The following is a 21412-nucleotide window of genomic DNA, read 5'->3' on the forward strand; positions in this document are numbered from 1 at the left end:
GATTTCCCAAATTGTTTTGCTGCATATGAGCACAGCAACTTACAGCATGAAACTAGAATGACTGCCACGTAGACAATAACCCCAAATAAATGCAAAATGTAGGAGATTTAATTAACATAACTCTCTATAAATACACGTCTATCTCTTAATGCAAGTGCTATTATGCACAACAACATATAAATCCATCTTTAAATAAAGCCTAGCTCAACACAATACTCCAAAACAGATTAAATCTGTTTCGGTAGAGACACAGAAGACATGACACTGAACAAGCAAATATTGCCATTTCTGTTATTTGCTTTGTGATTAAGCTGGTTGCATAGACATCCACCAGAAGCTGTACAGAGACAGATGCAGCAGACACCAAATGTTGCAAATGGAACCTGCAACGAAAGCATGCACTCATCTCCTAGAAGGCTGTAATCCTTCTGTTCCCCATACCTGGTTTACAACAGCCTCAGATGCCGGAATTAACCAATTAATCTACTACAGTGTTACTTGATATGAATGCTGAATCTAACACGGAAACTGACACAGGCACAAACTACAAAAGCCTATTTATTTAAAAAAGGAAAGTCAACTAACTGTGCCTGTATGCAAGCAGACTTCTGAGATTGGGCTGTCAGTATAGTCTGGATAAAGTTGTTTTTCATAGGTCAACAAAAGTCAGCAGCTGGGTTTAAACAGGCTACCTTCCCCATATTTACTGGTGGGTCTATGGAAGCTGGACTCTATGTCCCTTATGGGTCCCTTTCAGATTGAGAAATTTATGAAAAGCAAAGGTTACATTAAAGTCTTAAGTAAGTAAATGTTTCAACACTCTTCTTCCTCAAAAGCAGGCATAACGGAGTCTTATCAGTCTTACTAAAAAGCATGGAAGACTTGCTCAAGGAACATGAATTAAGTCTCAATTTTTCCCCATTCTCCAACAAAACCAACTCTCTTAAAAATAAAAAAAAAGATGCTGGCAGTACATGCAAAACTTCCTGTAGTACATGCACATTTCTTTACACAGTAATGTTTGTTCTTGATGCACATTCCAGGATGAATTCAAACCATCAGCAGTTTCCATTCGTGGCCCGCATGGACTCACACACTTCGGAATGCAAACAGTCTTCCCTGTGCTCAAATATAAAATGCCTTAAAAGTTAAACGTTTAATGGACGATCTATGAGTACTCTGAGACAGTGCATTACTGTTCACAACGTTTACCCCTCTGTGGCAAGAGGGATTTAAATGTTTCAGTAAATGCAAGAGCCTTCAAAGAGAGCCCACATTTCCTGCCTCACGTACTTTCTTTGTTCCACATACTTAATTCTGCTCAAATTATTGTAATGATGCTTTTGGCTGAACGAAGAAAATTCCATTTTATTCCCACAGATTTTCACTCCAGCCATCACAGTGTTATGGAAGTGGATGTCAACATTTACACTGCGCCCGCAGCACTCAACAGATATACCCAAGAGGGAAGATTCCTGTGCAGATCTGAACTAGTGCCTGTAACACACTGTCCCTTTGCATCTCCTCAGATCTTTCTCTGCTGCAATTCTCCACGATACTCCTATCGCTAAAACCTCCTTCTAGGAACAGCTGACCATTCCTCTATAAGTGTGTGTGAGGGGACTGGGATTAAAGGTAATTTCTAAAAAAAGATATTAAATAAACCCAAGATGCTTAAATTGATATGTTCACAGATCCCACACATTCAGTAACAAAAAACTTTGACTATTTTCTGGTCAGCCAGAATCTCAGACTGTTTTTGGGCAGCCAGCCAGCAAGCAGCTGACTTATCTTTACATCCAGATGTTTTCTAGGACTATGCAAGTAAGGAGAAAAGAGGAGGAGATTTACAGTATCTTTGTTGAGGTATTGGTACACAGAAGGAACTGGGAAAACTAATCCTCAGCAGGCAGAATTGAAATAGTAGTAAATTAGCAAGGAGAAATGAAGAAAGAAGAGAAGGAAGTTTTCCAAATGTTTTCCAAAAAAAGAAAAAATGTTCAGTATGCTAAGTCTCCCTGTTTTCAAGGATCTTTAGTTTAATCAAAAACAGGGATGGGCTCACAGGACAGGCTAACCACTGAAATGCTGCCTGCAGCATGAAATCATCTGAGCAACCAACTATCCCTGGGCTGCACTGGTAGCTCCAGCAAGCATTCAAATCTGCTTTTAATAAAGCCACCACTCTGACAGAGGACATCTACTTTAGGAAATCATTGCAAGACACCATTATTAAAAGTCCAGCTTCTGCTATTGTGATAATTGTCTGGTATTTACTTACTGGAAGTGTTGAGACTACGTATTTGATCATTACCATTCACCAAAATTCTGTTATTTGTCATCTCAAACAAACAGCTAGTACAACTTTTGAGAAGCACAAAATCATTGCTAAACCAAGGGAAGTAATTTATAAATCCTTAAAAAGCAAATACTAGAAAATACAATTTCTAAAGTTGGTTTGCAATAGATTTGTTAAGCTTAACTCTATCCTAAATGAATAACACCAAATTTCATCAGCTCTGCAATCAAGGATTAAACCAGTAGATCAACCTTACTCCAATGCAGTTGAGGTAGAAATCTTTAAAGGCTTGAACATAACAAGAAGATCAGAATATCTTGTCATCCTCTATCTGCAAAATCTAACTTTTCTTGATAGATTTTTATTTAAATTAGGACAATAGTGCCAGCCACTGTACATGCCAGAAAAATTTTATTACATCCTACTGAGTTTGTGACTTTTAAAAATATTTACAGGGGGGTAGGGGGGGAATCACTCTCTGGAGCTATCTGTAGGCAGTCACATTTCCAATTCATTTTTTTTATAAGCTTTCAGTCATGACTGGTTCGTTTGAATAAAATATTAATTCTAAAATAAGAAAATTATGAAATTGCAAACGGTATTTGTGGAAATTTAAAAGAGAAACAAGAAATGTGGTTTTACTTACACATGTAACTACAAAGTAAACTGTCTGCCCAATCAAGCTGAACTGGATATAAGCAGACTTCAGAGAGCGGTGGCTCCTAAATCTAAAACTTTAATCTTCCTTGCAGTGAAGCAACTTTTTTCTTTCTACTGTATATTACAGGTCAAACATTTTTTTCTTGTTCTGACAAGACGACAGCAATTCCACATCTAGCAGTTAATATACTAGTGAACTTTGCTCACAAGAGGATGTTAATTCTGAAAAATTCAACTCAGATATAAGACATACAACATTTCTGTACTGCAGTTCTGTGTGTGAACAGCTGCAGACAGTTAGAAGACTACTAAGAAAACAACCATACATTCAACAACTGCAGCAAATTAAAAAGAATTGCTGCTTATGTTTTCTTAGCATTTTGGATCAAGACTGTACTCTTATGAAGTTAATAAATAATAATGCAAGAATTGGTGGACTTTATGGATATTCATTCCCTAACCATTTTCTTTACAGCCAAGAGCAGCACTGGTCCCTAAACCCCATATGAAGAGCTGGGTATGCTTCTGGGATGTGGAGATGCCCCAGGGAGGGAAAGGCACCTCAGTAGAAGGTGGTACAGCCCTGTCAGGGCCTCTCCGAGCGAAAAGCAACAGCTGGGAACCCACTCTGAGAGGTTCTGACTGTAGAAGTCCCAAAATCTGAAAGTTGTTATCATTTGAGAATGTATGAATTTGAAAATAAGGATGGACGACACTCCATGAAGCAGCACCATGTAAACAATGAAACTGTTTACCAAAAGGCAACCAAGAACTGCTTGGGAAGACCACCGCTGGAGTCATCTTTTTGAAACAGAAACATTCTGAATGTCACAAAGAGATTCACAGAGAAACTTAGGAACTGCCAGATGTTACAACAAAGCCCCAAGAGAAACCACATTTGCATTTGTAGAAAGTTGTATTTATTGCTTCAAGACATGGGGACATTCATAGCAGTAATAACTAATACTTTTGCATAGCATCAATGAAAATCATAGTCTTAAGAGGTCAGCTTAATTCTTACGATCTTTTAGATATTTTTTGAGGTTAAGACCAGTTATTACATCTGCCCTTAGATTTTTATTTGCAGTCTGAACCAGCACAGCTTCTGCTGTCATTCCTCACAGGCTTTTTGTTCCAAACACCTCACCTCTCCAAACTCTTTCCCACTGGCCTACATCTTTTATGAAATGCAATCCTCAAATCTGGACTCACGGCTTCATTTATGGCACGCCAGAGTCAACCTGAGGAACTCCTTGGTCGGTCACTGGAACAGGCTCCCCAGTGAAGTAGTCATGGCACCAAGACTGTCAGAGTTCAAGGAGTGTCTGGACAACGCTCTTAGTCATATGGTTTAGTTTTAGGTAATCCTGCAAGTTGGATTCAATGATCCTTATGGGTCCCTTCCAACTCAAGATACTCTACGATTCTATGATAATTTATAGACCTTACAGTGAACATTCCTGCTTATACAGCTACTGCCATATGTGAATCTTTTCCAACTGGTCAGCAAAAGACAAGAGCTTCAGTTCAACATCTACCATGTTCTTCAAACTTTTTTTTTTTGGGGGGGGGGGGGGCGGGAAGACATTTGACATCTGAGTAACTCATTATTCCCACTTAACAGGGGATTTTTGTACTTACTACTTTCAGGCTATTTCTCCAGTACTGTAAGATCATTTTAAATACCAATCCTGTCTTTCAACACTTGCAGGTCTCTAGATCGTCCCCCACCAAAAGTCAGGATGTACGTTCTCTGTGTGCCACCACTTTAGTCAGTTACAATTTTTTGAGACCTAACATAGCCACCCTTCCCTCCTCCAATTAGAACTAAGAAAGATACCAACTCCTTTGAATACACTCCTACAATTATTTTTGTGTTCCTACATCTCACGCTACTTCCATGTAAACTTTATTTCCTTAGTTCACTCGTGACTAATGTCACGTGAAACTGTATCAAAAGCACCATTAAAGTTGAGATCTCTCTGCCAGTTCCAACTCATTCATATGGCCTAATACTTTATCAGAGAAATTAATTTTTTAGTTGTCTCAAAAGAAAAATAATTTTAAAAAACTTAAAAATTAAATTAAAGAATCTCGGTGAGAAGGAGCAGCCCACGTTCCCTAGGGAAAGGGGAACTGGTTTGAAGGACTGCAATCTGGAGCACTCACTGTTTCTTTCAGCAGTTTGTTGCACATTTAATTTACGTGCACCTCATACATTTGTGCCGGCAGAAATGATTGATTTCCCTGTGCACTCTTCTTCCTTATGACAGCACAAGTGCTTATGTGGTAGTGCAGTGAACTAGACAAGAGAATTAATCCAGGTTTAATCCAGTTTAAAAGGAGAAATACAGTGATTAGTTTTGTTTTTACTCAGATCAGCTCCCTGACTCAGTTCACTACACAGCTGTGTGTCAGCACATGGAAGAGCAGGGGCAAGATTAGTGCTGCCTTAGGCACCAGCAGTATTAGTTTACAAGGATCATGAAACTGCAGTTTAAAGACACAACCAGAAACGTCAGGAGCTTTCATGAAATAGCGAAATTGGCTGACTGAAGACATGGCACAGAGCCAACATAGACAAATTTTTTTTAAATCAAAACTTGCAACAAAGAACAAAACTGAACAAGAAGTTGTAAAACAGAGGAGTCCACGTGAGGCTTCTCCTTGAGATAAGAACAAACGTGTCTTAAGATAAGAGCAAATTTCTCAGTGTGCTGACTCCATTATTTGTTGGGTTAAACAGAGGCATAGCAAAAAGGCAGGTAGGAAGTTAGGCTCTGTTAGCATGCAGTGTGATTTCTGTACTAAATCAGAACCTGCTGCATATAGGAATATACAAAAATATTATGCAATGCTACTACTGCAGTATATCCTACATAATCAGAATGCACTAAGACACAGCAGCTACTCTGGCAAGATACCTCACAGGAACCTGATCTTGCCTTATTAGCATGAACAGTCACAGATGCTCAATAAAGACAAACTCAGCAAGTACTAAGTACTGATCACTGAAAAAACAGCTGTTAAATGGATTCATTATTCAGTGTATAGGTTGCCAGAGAGAGAGGATATTACTACACTATTAGTTGAAGGTGTTTTAAAGAAAAAAAGCCACAATGATTTAGCTAACAGCTAGCACATAGTACTCTTGCAACTGGCTTACTGCAACTAGTGTACCTCAGTATGCTTTTAAATCATGTTTTCCACATCCTCACAGTTCCATTTCCATTCCTCCTCACGTAACTGGCACAAACCGCAAATTTCTGCGCATTAGAGTCATCTATTAAATGGAATGTTCCAAAAGAGGAGGGAACAGTCAGGTCTCTCAGGCTGAAGAATTTCATTTTTCTGAACTGCAACCTGCAACACCCACATCTGAAAAAAAAAGGGAAGTAAACTATCATTATATTCCTTTATATTATTTTAATGCTGAGGAAGAGTACAGAAGCAGAGTAGTACAATGGTATAAGATATAACATCAAGGCATTAAAGCATTCTATTTCATCCATCAAAGGGGGATCAACTTTCTCTGGTAAGTATAAATATTTTTTCCCATCACTCCAAACACACAACCAAAATCACTTACTAGCAAAATGCATAATTCTTTTAAGAATGCACTATAACAGGTTCTGGGGATATCAGAAACTCTCTAAGGGCAAAGACACCTCTGTAAAGTATTACGCCAACATTTTACTTGAGGGAAAACAAGAACTGTGTAAAAGTAGTAAACCATCTGTTGGCAGAGTCCTGATATTTTCTAGCAGTTAACTAAATACAGTTTTCTTTCTGGCAAATAACACAAGCTGAACATATTTCTGACATGCTGCACATCTCTCACCAGGAATCCTCCAATATCACCTATTTCAAAATGGGTGAACCCAATGCAGTTTTGCAAAACTGCAGAGAGTCATGCAAACTGAAGAAATTATGAAAAACTGGTCCTCTCCAATGTTTTGTTCAAGGGATATTATCATCTCAGGAATTATTAAAAATGCCATCTATGGCATTTATCCCCCCACTATGTTTGATTGCTCAGCTCTGCATTCCTGACAGAATTCAGGAGGGAAAAAAACCCAAAAACAAACAAACAGCAAAATCAACACTGCAAACACACCTTTTATGTTTGAAGACTTCCATTATTTTTTATTTATTTTTTTAATGAATGACTCATTGCTTAGTCTCACAGAAACCTGAGAAAAGCTAGAAGGGAACTTAATGGCTTTTTCCTCTCCCTTAAGTAAATTACTCTCCATAGTAATTTGCAATCAGTGATCAGTGGTAGAAGTATTTTATTTTAACAACTAGAAAATTTCCATTAAACATGGAGGTGGTGGGGAGAAACTGTCTTGTCAAGTGATAGCCTGTTGGGAACGAGATATTCTTCTTTTAAAGTAAAAAAAAAAAAAAAAAAGAAAAAAGATACCACTTCCCCTCTCTGCACTCCTTTCAGGAACCAAGCAGTGACTTCTTGAGGATATGAAAGTTTTCATGAGGTTTATGAATCTGGACAAACCAGTAAATTTTAGATTAAAATCTCTTGCAGGTCAGTGTGGTATTAATCCATGTATGGGATACCTTTAAAACACATAGTAACGTTTTAAAGTTCTACACTGTCGATCTCAGAATTTAGTGTAACAGTACAATGAAAGGAAAACCTAGATAGACAAAACAAACTAGACAAGATAGACAACTAGAGAAGGACGTTTTCTCTCGTTCTTTCTATTACGTACTTCTATATTTTCCCAAAAGAGAGAGTGGAATACTATGTTTTCGCTTCAAATAATTACATGTGTTTTGCACACCTGAACTGAGACAATACAACATGGGGGCATGAGAAGGTGGAAAAACCAGTAGGACTTAAGCTTGTATAAGAAACACCCTATTCAAGAAGGAGGGATGGGACCGGAAGATACAACGCAAAAACCCTGCAACATTCATTTCATAAATTCAGGAGAGATTCTGTGCTTCTTGCACACAGAACTTATATTTATAACCCTTAGACATCTACCCATTTCGTGTGTCAAAGTAGGAGGGCTGTTTAAAAAAAAACAAAACAAACAACAAAACATACATGTACTTCTTTCATTGGAGTGATCCCAGAAGATACCAGCTCAAACAACGTATCAGATATCCTTCCAATCTTAATCTCACTCGCAACTTTACTGTGAATAATTTATGTTGTCTCTGAACAGTAGACACAGCTATGGACCCTGAAATAACATCATCTCTCAATATATATTCATAGGCTTACACAAAGACAATTATAGCACCGAAAGTACTCTGAATTCAGAAATATACTTTTTCAAATGAACTAAGAATTTCAATCTCACCCCTATCATTCAGAAGTATAATTGACTTCCACAGCAACAAATCCTCTGCAACGATTCTATGCCAAAATCAACTTAATACATCCCACATCTAGTGCTGAGCTGTAAACATTGATATTGCAAACAAAATGACATCTCCAACCTTCGTTTGTTTACTGCCAGAAACCATCTAAAAAAAAAAATACAAAAAGGTATTTTACATGGCAACACCCTTCAATAAAATGGCATCCAATTGAAAGAACACGTACATATCCCATGCAGTGTTATGATTTTTATCCTACAAATACTTTCTGCAAGAGCAACAGGAAGAAATGGACTGCATTTTTAACTAAGACCTCTGAATACAATGTAAGAAAAAAAAGGAACTGCCAGCCACACATCCCCGGTTGTGGTGCACAGCCTAGAAAAGGAATCCATGTAGATATACACCAGCTTATCTCAAATGTAATATTCTTTTTACATCATTAACAGCTTCATGAAAATCCTCCACATGCGCAAAACCAAGCCACCACTATGCAATAGTAGCGACCCATACAATTGCTCAAGGACAGAAATATCCAGTTACAGGTAGGAAAACTGTTTCACAAAGAAATCCAATCTAGTCCTTTCCTCAGCCAAAAGAATCTCTCCAGCACCAGCTTGTGCCAGTTTAACTGTGGGATGCTGCCAAATAAAGTGGTCAACACCCTTTATCTCCCACTTTTTTGATGATTCATCAGAACACTAACGCTATACTAAAGTTTTTCACTGCACATCAATATTATCAACACAGTGCAACCAGTGGGGATATGCACTACTTTTGGCAATAATCTACAGTTCACTGTGTGAATTCATTCTTGAAACCTTACCCTCACCTCTGCAGATACCTTTAGAAACAAGCCTGAAAATTACATTCTTAAACTTGATTAATCTTGAATCCCAAACTGATGTTTCAAAGGCAATGACACAACATGTTACAATGAACCTACAGACTCCTCTCCACAGCTTCGATCTTTTTCTTCCTTTAGTCAACAGCACATCACCTCTACTCACCTAACACCATGCTTAATTCAAAACTATTAAATTACTTTGCCTTTCAAGTAGTCTAAAAAGCAGTTAGTTAAGCAAAGTTAATTACTGACTGGACCTAATTGCTTTTAACTGCTTATCACACCCTGCACCCAGAAATCTTTACAAGTATATTTTATATTAGACCAAGTGGTCTCTTTGCTATAGGCTTTTCCTTTCATATGTTCCGCAGACATAGAAGAACAGTACAAAACAAAACAAAACATTCATGAAGGTATCATTAGCATTATCTCCAAACTTGTAACTACTGAAAACCACCCACCTACAAAATCAGCTACATTAAAAGGTTAATTTAATAATATGAATTATTTAAATCAAACTTCATTTTATCATTTACTTTCTATTTCATGCAGTCAGTATGTAAATAAACATGGCTTCAGAATGTGATACTTGCCCATTTATTAGACTAAACCACTATAACAATTTACATCAAACATGTTCATTTCACAGTGGCTAATAAGATTTACCAAAGAAGCTTGAGTGCTTACACAGGTGGCTTAAATTCACAATACACATTTACAACTTCCACTAAGGATATGCTTGCATGTTTAAGGTAACTTATAATACATATAATTTCATAAGAATTTATACAAAGACTTGTTAAGACAAACAATGTACTCAAAAACTTTGAGAAAACGACATTAAAGGTCCATTTCTGAGCCTGATTCATCTACATTAAAAACAGCATTCAGCAACATTAAGTGCATAATAAAGAAAAAGCTCACTACATCCGCCTTAACAGACTTGCAATCTAGATAGTAACCAGCAGTTACCTTGTGCACAGTTAAAGGGAATAAGAGATATAGGTGAAAGGAATGTATGTTTGTCAAAACAGTACGGGGTACAGTCATGAAATTTACAGAAGAAAGCAATTCCAGCTTCCAGTGAAGAAGGGAATGGAGACATAGAGAACATTCATTGAAATACCAGTAAAAACTTAAGGGAGTACAATAACCCCAAGTGCAAGAAGCCCTTGATTTAGAAGCTCTTGTCAGGTGGCACAGTTACAAAATATTTTGCCACATGAGATTAAAAAAAGAAAAGTTCTCCACATTGCAAATGAAAAGGTAAAACTTGTTTCTTCAACCCATATAACATCAGCGTCTCCTAGCAGGAGAGCAGACAGAACCCATAATCTACAAGAAGAAGAAACAAACTAAGTATCAGCTATGAATAAAAGGTGGGGGCAAAGCCTCACTTCTCAAAGCACTATGGTGACATCAGAAGAGGAATAAATAAATTGCACTGGAAGTATGTATCTCCTTATTTTGTTCAGCCTCCACAGCTCTCCCCTCATGCACTGAGGAAATAGTTTCATCACAGAAGGCAGACTGGTCAAGCATGGTTTACCATCTTTTGCTTTTCTTACTTTTTCCTTCATGTGCCTGGAAATAGCTTCCACTGACGAAACACAAGAGCCTGCTATGGCTTCTTACAACCAAAATGGGAGGAGGGACTGGGCGGGGAAATACAGGGTAGGTATTCTATCTTTCACATCGCTTACCCTGTTGCTTTCACACTGTTTCTCAGCTGTGAACCTCTGCATGCCCTACCAGCGCCTCGCTAGTGACTCAGGTTCTTTAGATGCTAATGTTGGCTGCTGTACCAAGCACATATTGTTGGCATAGAGACTCAGCCCCAACAATGAAAAAAGGATGGTATAAATACCAGTTAAGAAAACTGGCTCTTTAAAACTTATCCACTGGAGATGAGAAAGATCAGCATTGCTTGCTGCAGCCCTGCAGACATGGCCACGGATATGCATGGGGTAAGCATAACACATTTTGATCTGTGCTTGTTAATTGCATTTTAAGATGAGAAGACCTTCTATAAAGCACTCTGGGAACTCTACTTCTGTCAGACACAGATACAGTAAGTTGCAATTCCTGCAAAGAGCACTTATCCTCAGAGTTCATTCTGTGAGCAAGAGGTGACACAACTAATGCTGGTGACAGTTCGGGGAGTAAGTCTGTTACTTACTATTACTACTGGTGTAGTCTGTTACTACACTGTTTTGTTTCATAAATAGTAATTTGCCATTTCCAGGCAACAGTGGCTGCAAATTGCAGAACTTCACTGAGGGCAGTCCTCACCCAGCAACTTCAGTGGAAAAGTAAACCCATTGTTTCAAGGCTATTGACTTCAAATGGATTCTACCCAAAAATCTCTTTTAAGCAGGTAAAAGGAGCAGTGTCCTTTCCATCCAGCATGCTTTCCATCCAACTACAAGAATATGAAAGATATTTCTTTTCATACTACCTGACCCCCAGGCTGAGACAATCCAAAGAGGTACAGTTCTCCCGTCCAAGTGCAATCATACATGCTCAGAAACAGGAAGAGAAGGCTCCTCCTAAGGACTCCAGCAAAGCACACCAGTTGCAAAAGATCCCAGCCCAGCCAGGAAGGAGAGACACTTCATTCTTCTCTGGTAATGGATACGAAATGGGGTTGCAGAAGAAGGTGGCACCATCCCTAACTAGGTTTCAGATATCTGAAAGGATACCTGGAGAAGAGCTGTTCCTTTTTCAACACTGAACTGAACTTATAAAATGCCAAACCTTGACTTTCAGAGTCTAAGAATTTTTTTAGTTTTTGAACCTACAATGTCTAAATAAAACCAAGCTATTGCTTCAGGAGCTGAATTGCTTGTTTCTTTTACTGCAGAAAGCTGGGTCCTAGCAGAGACTAAGCCTTGACTCAAAAGCACCGAAGATGCTCCACAAAGGTCATATTATGGAGAGTGGTTAGGGTGCTGTGAAACCCAGGCTTGGGTTTACCAGCTCGGACCACAGCTATACCAGGGACTGGCTAGACAAGGGGATGATTCTGAAAGACATGGCAAACAGTTCAGTGGTAGACTGTTGTGCCCTAATGGTCCTGCCGAGTACAAAAATGGTTTGTTCATGCTTGAAGAGTCTTATGATAAGCCTCCTTCCTCAATTTATGTGCAGCTCTCTCTAAGACATAATGTAAATAAAAGAAACTTTGAAAATTAAAACTCCCACAGAAAAACACCATGGGTGGGCCTACGGCTAATAACTGAAGTACAGGCTCCCACTGTTTAATGAGATTGCCAGATAAGAGAATCTGAATGTGGGAATATATGCAAGAGACGCAGAGACCGGGCCACTGACCACTGTGGTAACAAGAGACCTCAGGAAGCACACAGGATCCAGCAGCCGAGGTACAAAATAAATTAGATTCTTTTAAGGGACCAGATCAGTTTCCATATAAATCAAATTTAGAGATTTAATAAAGTATCTAAAAGGAAAGCTTAAGTGCAAGGTGATTACGCCAAGCCAAACGCGCACACTTCTGCCAAAAAAATAGTTGCTGTTCTCACCTTACGAACAACGGCATCAAATCTAGACAATACAGTTATACAATATCCTTGCTAGCTAGTATTTCAAAACTTACTACATTTCCTACGAAATTTAGAAAGGATGGACTGAAGTATTGAAAGAGTCACCTCATTTTCTTCTTGTAATTAAAACATAGCTTGACTAGATTAAAAAAACCTAATACTTCACAAATAAAACAACAGAAAAAGCAAGTAGAGCATAGAACAGCTTCACTTTCAACAACTGTTTTCCATCTACTAGTGCCATAATACTGCTTTTTTGTGTGTGTTTAAAATCTGATTTTCTTCAAAACATTTCTGTACTACTTTTTCCCCTCAGTGATGGTATTTACCCATATATAAATTTACGTCAAAACTGAACTCTCAACAACATGCTGTTCCTCACCACTCTTACCATATTCTTCATTCCTTCTCATTGCATTGAGATTCTTACTTTTACTAGCATAGAAAATTTTGTCCAAGTCTCTTCAATCCGTTTAATGGTGAAGAAAAGGAAACTGCTCTGCTGGAAGAGAGCTCCTAGTATCATAAACGCTCAGAAGTAAGGGGCCATGTGCAAGGGTAAAAAGAATGTAGAGTTTTACTGAGTTCGTGATATAATTTTTCTTTTCGGAAAGCAAAGTGAAAATCCTTAAATCTTCTAGTGATCTCATTGCGCTGAGACCAGCACAGTTCTCAAACCCATGACTCATTCCCATCCCAGCAAAAAAAAAAAAAATGCTGGGAGACAGATGTTTTGTTTATGATGAATTAATTCCTTCAGTATGTCTCGCTTATAAAAATATCAGGCTTCACTTTGTGTGCAGAAGATAAAGCATGATAGTCATGCTCCTACCTTACCCTTTTATAAATACTATTATGTTAGAACTGAAATGGCAGTGGACACTGCTGAAGCTTGAACAATTTATTTGGGAAAAAGAAAACACTGTCTTGCCAATAAAGATTTGATTTCCCAGTCACGATCTGTAAAAATGTGTAACTTCTAAATATTCAGACTTCTGGCATTAAAGTTTACTTCCATAGGTCTTATACAGCAAAAACTGGTATTATTTATTTCTTGTGACATAAAATTAAACTAAGACCCAAGTATAGTTAATTAACAGATAACGAAATTGAAAGGATTAACTTCCAGCTTTGTTCAATTTGACATCAAACCTCAAAAGAGTGTTTTGATTTAGAAAAACTTGTTAGTTAGTAATTTTTTAAAACAGCCTTTGTCATTACAAACTGGAACAGCAGCAGCGGAGTTATGCTAACTTAAGAGAGGTAACCCCTACATGATGTTTGCCTCCTGTCTCTGTAAAATAATTTTTGTCTACCCCTAAAATGCACAGAACCCCAGTATCAACCAGTTCAACAGAGATAAATTTATTCATGATGCACACTTGTGTTCTCCTCCCCCGCACTCTGTCATCACTGTATCCTGCTTTGCACATGGCTCATTGTTTTCTAACACAGTATTTCCGCCTTCCTATCCGGTTTCTTTTGTAACACTACTCTCAGGTGTATCTGATTTGCATCACAGTGAAGAAAACCTGGCATTTCAAAACATTAATGAAAGCTAAGTTGCCATACCTTAGTGAAATCCATGGGACGGGAAACCATCTCCAAACACACTATCAGAAAATCCTCACTTCAAATTGTTTTACTTATGCTCAAACCTATTACATTTCACCTGCATTTAAGAGGATCTCTGGTCTTTATTCAATGACCTAGATATTGTTCAACACTGAAGAAGAAAGATCTTTCTCACAGCTTTCACACCAAATGCAAGAAGAGACATGCATCCATGCAGCTGAAACATTAAAAATCTGGAAAAAACCCTACGGCAATTAACCAACAAATGTATGCATTTACTTATCTGAGCAACAGATGTAGCCCAAACTAAGACTAATAACTCTGAGAAACAGATGTAATTGGAGCTGGTGATTTAAGAGTTTAGTACCACTGTATGATGCATGTAACCAGTTCCTTCGTAAACTGTACGCTTACTTTGATATGAAAAATACAAAACAAAAAACAAAACAAAAACACACCACAATCACCACCTCACTACCATCCTTGATTTTCTACTTTTGCAGTAAAGCAATCAACATGCAACTGTTGAATTCAGGTCTATTAACCGCATTGTCAGCTACCTGACAAAGCTACAAAAGCCCAGAACATAACAGCTAGAGGTCAGTTATCTCCTAACAGGTTCAACACACCAGCACGTCCATCAACTGGTCACTGCCTGATAGCCAGAGAACTGCTGGGTTTAGAGAATCGATTTTGGCACTCTTCCCAATAAATGTGAAATTAATCTAGTCTCAGAGCTATGAAAAGCAATATTAGAATTATGCCACTTTTTGTCTACCTTAAATAAAATAAGTGAGCAAGCAAACGTGTCCCAAATGGACTAGGCAGTTGCGGTATATCAGGGAAAATACGCTCATAAAACCACTTGCTTTACCTAGCACCCATAATAAGATAAATGTATAGCACTACTAACTTGACTTATTTCTGTACAACAAAAAGCAGAAAACAAGTCATCTTACGCCACATAAAGTAAAATTAGTTTGGAAAAACTCTGACTTCTTTTTTGTTGCTGTAATCCATATGATCTTTGGCACGTCAGTTAGATGAACAAAGTTCACATACTAATTCTTATTTAGCATAAAGGAGGAAGAAAAGACATAGATGGAGAGGGAATATTGGAAGTAATCCTCTCTTCTCAGCCAAGGTTTAAATGTAGACTACAATTCTGAAAGAAGACATCTGCAAACAAGCAATGACAAGATGTTATTTCCATAATATTCAATCTGACCAGAAAAGAAAATTGAACATTGGAAGTATCAGCAGGGATACACAAGTAGAAATATTAAAATTACAAAGCACCTCTTATTTTTATAGGAAAGAAATTTACAATAAGCATGTCAAAGACACAGCTAGTCAAAATTTTTAAAAGCTATGGTTTACGTTGTCAGAAAAGATTGCCAATATGTTCATAATCTTTCTGTGCTAGAAAATATCCTGAGTCCAGCCTTCTGCACATCTGACATCACCAGTGCTTCTGCAGTCTTTGACTCTTTTCATGTAAAACCCCTCATATTTAAATAGGCATTTTAAACAGTTCTATTAGTTATTTTAATTTTACAGCTAAAATTGCATATAGGTTTTGCCAGGACCTGGAAAGGCTGCATCTTCCCTGCACGGTTCCCGGAGGCTCCCCCCACCCTGCCCACGGCCCAGGACCCACCATGTCAGCCCCATGGGGCTCCCACCACGCAGCTCATGGCTCAAGACCTCACATGTCAGCCCCACGGGGCCATCAGCTCCTGCCCCAGCCACCGCAGCAGGGCCAGCTTCCAGCTGCAGCAGGGCCAGCTTCCAGCTCCCCACCGCCCTGCCTGTCCATGGGTCCTGCCGAGCCAGGCCCACCTGCAGTCCCGCATCCCGGCCTGTCCCTACAGTCCCATCTGATGACAGTTCCCCTCAATGGGCCTGATCCTGTCCCCCACCTGTCAGCGGGCTGATCTCCCAGCCTGGCCCAGGCTTGTCCTCATCCCCTGGAAAGTGCCCAGTGCCCTGGGCTGGGGCTACCTACCAGCCCTGGCCGCAAGCCCAGGAGAGCCCCCGTAACTCCTGGTGCCCTGGTCACAGGGAGCCACCAGCCCACAGTACCCAGCCAGGTTTAACCAAGACGAGAAATAAAAGAGTGACTCAAAGCCATCAGCAACTATTTGCACAGGATACTGTACATCAACAATGGCTTGAGTAAACATACTAAGCAGCAAACAGGATCCAAAGCCTGCACCGATGCAAGCCTTTTGCTATCATACGGTTATTCCAAGTCTCAGTGTGACAGGGAAAGAGAAAAACAAAGGAATCAAGCAAACAAAATGGATTTTTACTTGCTTTTAGAAGGCTTTCAGTAATGGACTGCAGAACTTGAGAGAGACTACTGTGGAAGCTGCCAGCGAAGGACAGGCAACCCGTCAGAGCAGGGAGGCATGGGGAAGGAAACAGAAACACCTAACCATTGCTTGCACACAGTAACATCTCTGATTCAGCGGCAGTAGCCAGCCTGAACTATTTTTCTTTTTCAAAGAAAACATAATTATGCAAGACACTGCCCAGCTCAGCAGCGGGATGGAAGATAGCACGCATCTGAAAGCTGTACCACAGAATTAAAAACTTTCTGTTTATTTGTGGTTAGCAAGGGCAACAAGGACTTCAGAACTGCAGATGGAGATCTTCAGAGGGAAGGCTGAGAAACTTTTGCAGAATGACAGCAGCAGCCTGATTTGACTTTGACCTAGAAAGGCTACACCATCTCCCTTAGTCACCATGCCTCCTGCAGGCAGAGCCAAAGTGACTAATGACGTTCTTCGAAACACTCACCAGCATCACAAGGACATAGTTGGTTCTTCTGACAAACTGAGCTGAAAAACGATACAAGCCATTCTGGTCTAATCAGAGCACATAAAAAAATTGCTTTGGTGACATTGGCAAGAAATCAAAATTAAACAGGAGGCACAGGACCTGCCAAGCCTTGCCAGTTCTTCTACTCTAAGTCAAGATGACAAGATAACCACTTTAAAAACAGTACGATAATTAGAGCCCAACACATCATACCAGTGTCAATAAAAATTCCTTCCTATTCAAATACAATAGTTAATGCATAACAGAAGTAACCGCTCAGACCACAACTCATCCTTATCAATATCTATCAACATTCTGGGGGCATAACCCCATTCTAGTGAGAAGATAAACGGAGCAGGCCAGAAAGAAGAATTATGGACAAAATGGTCTTGCTCCATGGCTCAATATGGTTTCCTTTCAATACAGGTCAGCAATGTGCAGTCTTCTGAATGTCTGGAAGACTCTAGTCTGTAAACTTGAAGAAATTAATCAACGTGAAGAAATTAAAAAATAAATAAATTCTTGAACCTATAAGCACATCTGAACAGAAAGAAAAAAGTTCAAATAGGTAGCACTGTTATTGTGTGAAACAGAAAAATTAGTATTTTAAATCAGATTTTTGAGCAATTTGTGCAGTTGTTCCAAAAGAGTTAAAACCATTTCACAGACCACTAGTATGTGTTACTATTGGTAAGACGTTGGCTACAAACCTTAAAAATTTAATGAATTCTACCTCTCAAAATGCTAGTTATATATAACATAAGAGACTGCAACTTCTGCCTGAACAGTTGTGAGAAATTTTGAGGTCATATTTCATAATAATCCTTGGTGAACTTCAAAGGTTTCATTACTTCCTACAGGTTTTCTCCACTTTTGGTCAGTGGATGTATGAAATGAAAAGCATAACCGCCCACTGTAAACAAGCACTGTTATACCCACTTAGTGATAAAACAAAATGATTCTTCTCAGCCTTCTCTGTTGCATAAAGAGGCAACGTTTTGAGATTTGAAAGAGAAAACAGCAGTAAAATATAAGCAAGCTAGCAACATTGCCAGGCAAACTACCAGTTAAGAATTACTGATAATAGACCACCACTGAAAACAGCAGATCAACTTATTTCTGGGGACAGGACTACTGAGTGGGGAAGCTTTTGTTCTGAAAGAAGTTTGATTCATATTGAAACTTGGAAAATAGGTCTGGAAAGCACTTCAGCAGATCCCAGCCCCTCCTGGGGACAGCTCCAGCACACGTTTACCACTAATATTTCTTTAAGCTGCTTTTAATGCCAGCCCAAGGTAAACTCCTTCCTGAGGTATTTTTTCCCCCAGGAGACAAAACCAGGAAATGTCATGTCTAAATCTGTCTAAACCAAAGAGAACCCATCACTTCATGCATATTGGACAAAAAAAAAAAAGAAAGAGGGAAAAAGCTATTCCTTGGCTTGTTTTAGTATTCTTTTATCCTACTTAGTACTACTGTCATTTATACCACTTGGACTTCTACATAACAGTTCGAACCCACAAACACCACCAAGCTGTCTGCCTATGCAAAGTGTATAGGTATTTTAAAAAAATAGTAATAAAACTAGGAATCTAGCATATTAAAACCAGAAACTAATGCCCATGTGTCAACGTAAAATTAGTTTGAACAGCATTAGAAGAAATACAGATCTCAGCCTTCTAAACCCACAATTAAAACATAAAAAATTTAAGAGCTTTCTATTTAGTATTTGATAATCATGTCATCTAGCATTGGACGGATCAAAACGCTAGACATCTGTCCTTCCAAAAGACGATCATTTATTTACACTCGTTACAGAACACACAGCTCACGTCTGACAGATAAACGTCCTGTTTGCATCACACTTAATTACATCGCTCCGCCAAGCATTCCTCTAGTTCATCAACATTCTGTATTACACACCGGGTTCATGCCCATACTTGTGACACATAAGCATGAGGTAATTGCAGTGCTTATGCATAGGATAAAGGTATGCTCACAGGTCACGTTTTGTGTGACCTGGCAATGCTAGAATAGCTCAGCAGAATAGCAGCAAGCAGTAGATGGCACGCTCTACGAACTATAAATGGAGATGCTGACAAGTGTTATAAGACAGACTCCTTTCTAGCTGCTAAAGAGATCCCACAAACCCATTAAAAGTAGCGCAAGAGGATTAATGCAATCTACAAGCAATCGGACAAAATTCTTAAGCGGCCATTTGAAAGTGGATTTGAAAACTGTCATTTATACTGAAGTTGTCATTTTCACTTAACTAAAAGTCCACAATGAGAGCCATCAAGCATCCGAGAGGAGGAGACCAGAGACATGGTCAGAGCATATTCATAAAGAGAGGTCAGGTGAACCATTAAATGAATCTGGTCACTCTCCAGTGACAGCTGAAAACAAATGAAAAACATAAGATTCTACTCGTATTGAATTTTTCCTCATGGCTATTAATTTCTTCAAACACAATTTATGTGCATTTCTTCAGCTCCAGACAGAAACAGCCACCAGTTTTCCTTCTTTTCCAAAATTAGGCTTAGAATGAACAGAATTTCTGGGCTGACGAAACACGCTTACTAAGCATTGCCAAAAAAGAAACAGCCATGTAATACTCCATGTAATTTCCTTTCAGTTTCTTATGAATTATTGAATATGTGAATTAGTTACCTTGAAGAACACCAATGAAAATTAATTTAAAAGCATCCTTAAGTTGTATGAAAGAGCAAGGTGCCAGTTGCTACCTTCTAGCACAGTCACACAAAACAAAAAGGTCATCTATGAGCAGAGAGCACACCTTTTCTTTTAAGCCAAAGAAGCAAAAGATATTAGGAACTTCACTGACAAACAGTAACGTTTTAGGCTAACACATGGCTTTAGTAACACAAACAAAGCACTCCAAAAATACAATGCACACACAAAAAAAAAATAAAAGAAAGAAGCATGGAAAGGTAAATCTTAAAGTAATTAGTGGTAATTCTGTTCCAAGTAAACAAACAGCTGGAAACTGAAAACATACTGAAATAAAATACTAGATTTGGAAGTTCACCTTCATAATTAGTATCTTTCTGCGGTCCCACATAAGTTTCCCTCTTCCCATTTTTCTTCTGAGACAGCATTTCCAAATATGATGGCAGAGGGGTTACACGGTTTGCCTCCAGTATACCCAAGCTATTAAACCAACTAGAAAAAAAAAAAGGGAAAAAAGAAAACAAGAAAAAGATATGCAGAGGCCAGACTTCCAAGCTGTTCTCACTTGGGCATAGTGATGGTATCCACAGGGGAGGACTCCCTTTCTCCTCCTGCTCTATTTCAAAATGGCCTTTCTTTGATTACCTTCATAAACTTGTTTTGCCAAATTTGAAATATCTACTAGCATTCCTGTGGCCACTGGTGGAAAGTGGTAGCCAAATGGACCTTCTTCAGTTCCTCTGAAACTACAATATGGAAAACAATGCAGAAAAGAGGATCCTTTCTGTTTGCAGAAGATGATGTAAAGTATCTGCTCTACCAATAAAGTCTAGAATTTACAGTGGCTCATAGAAATTATCTGCATCAAGCAACCAGCACTGGCATTATGCAAGTTTTGGTATGACATCAAAGCTCTTTAAAAACTTAAACAATCATGAGCTCAAATCACTAAACAGCACTGATGCCTACTGACTTGTAGATTAGAAAACCTGCTTGCAATGAAGCATTCAGTTGCCTTAAGAGACTCCATTTTTAGAGAACCATTTCCTGGTAGTGTCACTGTTGCACACATTAACAGAAGATCTCAGAAATCTTCTTCTATGAGAGGAACCACCACCTCCACCTCAGAAAGGGAAAAAAAAATAAAAATAATGCAACTAACTTTATCAATATAGTCGTAATTCTTTCTAGTGTCTGCCAGGAACTGTTTGTTTCTTAGAGGTTACTGCAACGTTTCATTTTATTATGCAGTTTAAGAAAAACAGTTAATCTCTATGCTAAATCAGTATCAACATTCTTTACCTTCTAACATTATTATGATAATCCAGACACAAAGGAAATACCAGTTTTTGCACTGCAGTACTGCAGTCTGTTCAACTATTATCTACTCCAACTCAGTCGAGCTGTAACTGCTGTCCTGTGCTTACTGTTTTGATATACTTTTGAGGAATGCCCCGAGCAATTCACGTCCCCCGAGCAATTCAAATCCCCAAGTTTCATTCCACAATCTTAGCCAGTATAGGCGATTAAATTATTTTTCAAATTCCCTGATTTATGGATCTTCAGTACATACCTTTTTTTTCGGGGGGTGGGGGGAGC

General features: G+C 38.7%; 1 protein-coding gene across 4 annotated transcripts in view; it reads right to left on the reverse strand.

Moving 5' to 3' along the window:
* The window catches only part of STXBP6 (syntaxin binding protein 6), a 153780-nt gene that overhangs the window by 88373 nt on the left and 43995 nt on the right, over positions 1-21412 (reverse strand). Inside the window, exon 2 of one of the 4 annotated variants that reach the window (XM_074585043.1) lies at positions 6140-6337. The exons of the other annotated variants lie outside the window; for them this stretch is intronic. The gene's annotated coding sequence lies outside the window, so the exon portion shown is untranslated. The remainder of the gene's footprint in view (positions 1-6139; positions 6338-21412) is intronic. 4 annotated transcript variants of the gene reach the window in all.

The sequence above is a fragment of the Larus michahellis genome, chromosome 4 (assembly GCF_964199755.1).
Source record: "Larus michahellis chromosome 4, bLarMic1.1, whole genome shotgun sequence".
In the NCBI taxonomy this organism is placed as follows: Eukaryota; Metazoa; Chordata; class Aves; order Charadriiformes; family Laridae; genus Larus; species Larus michahellis.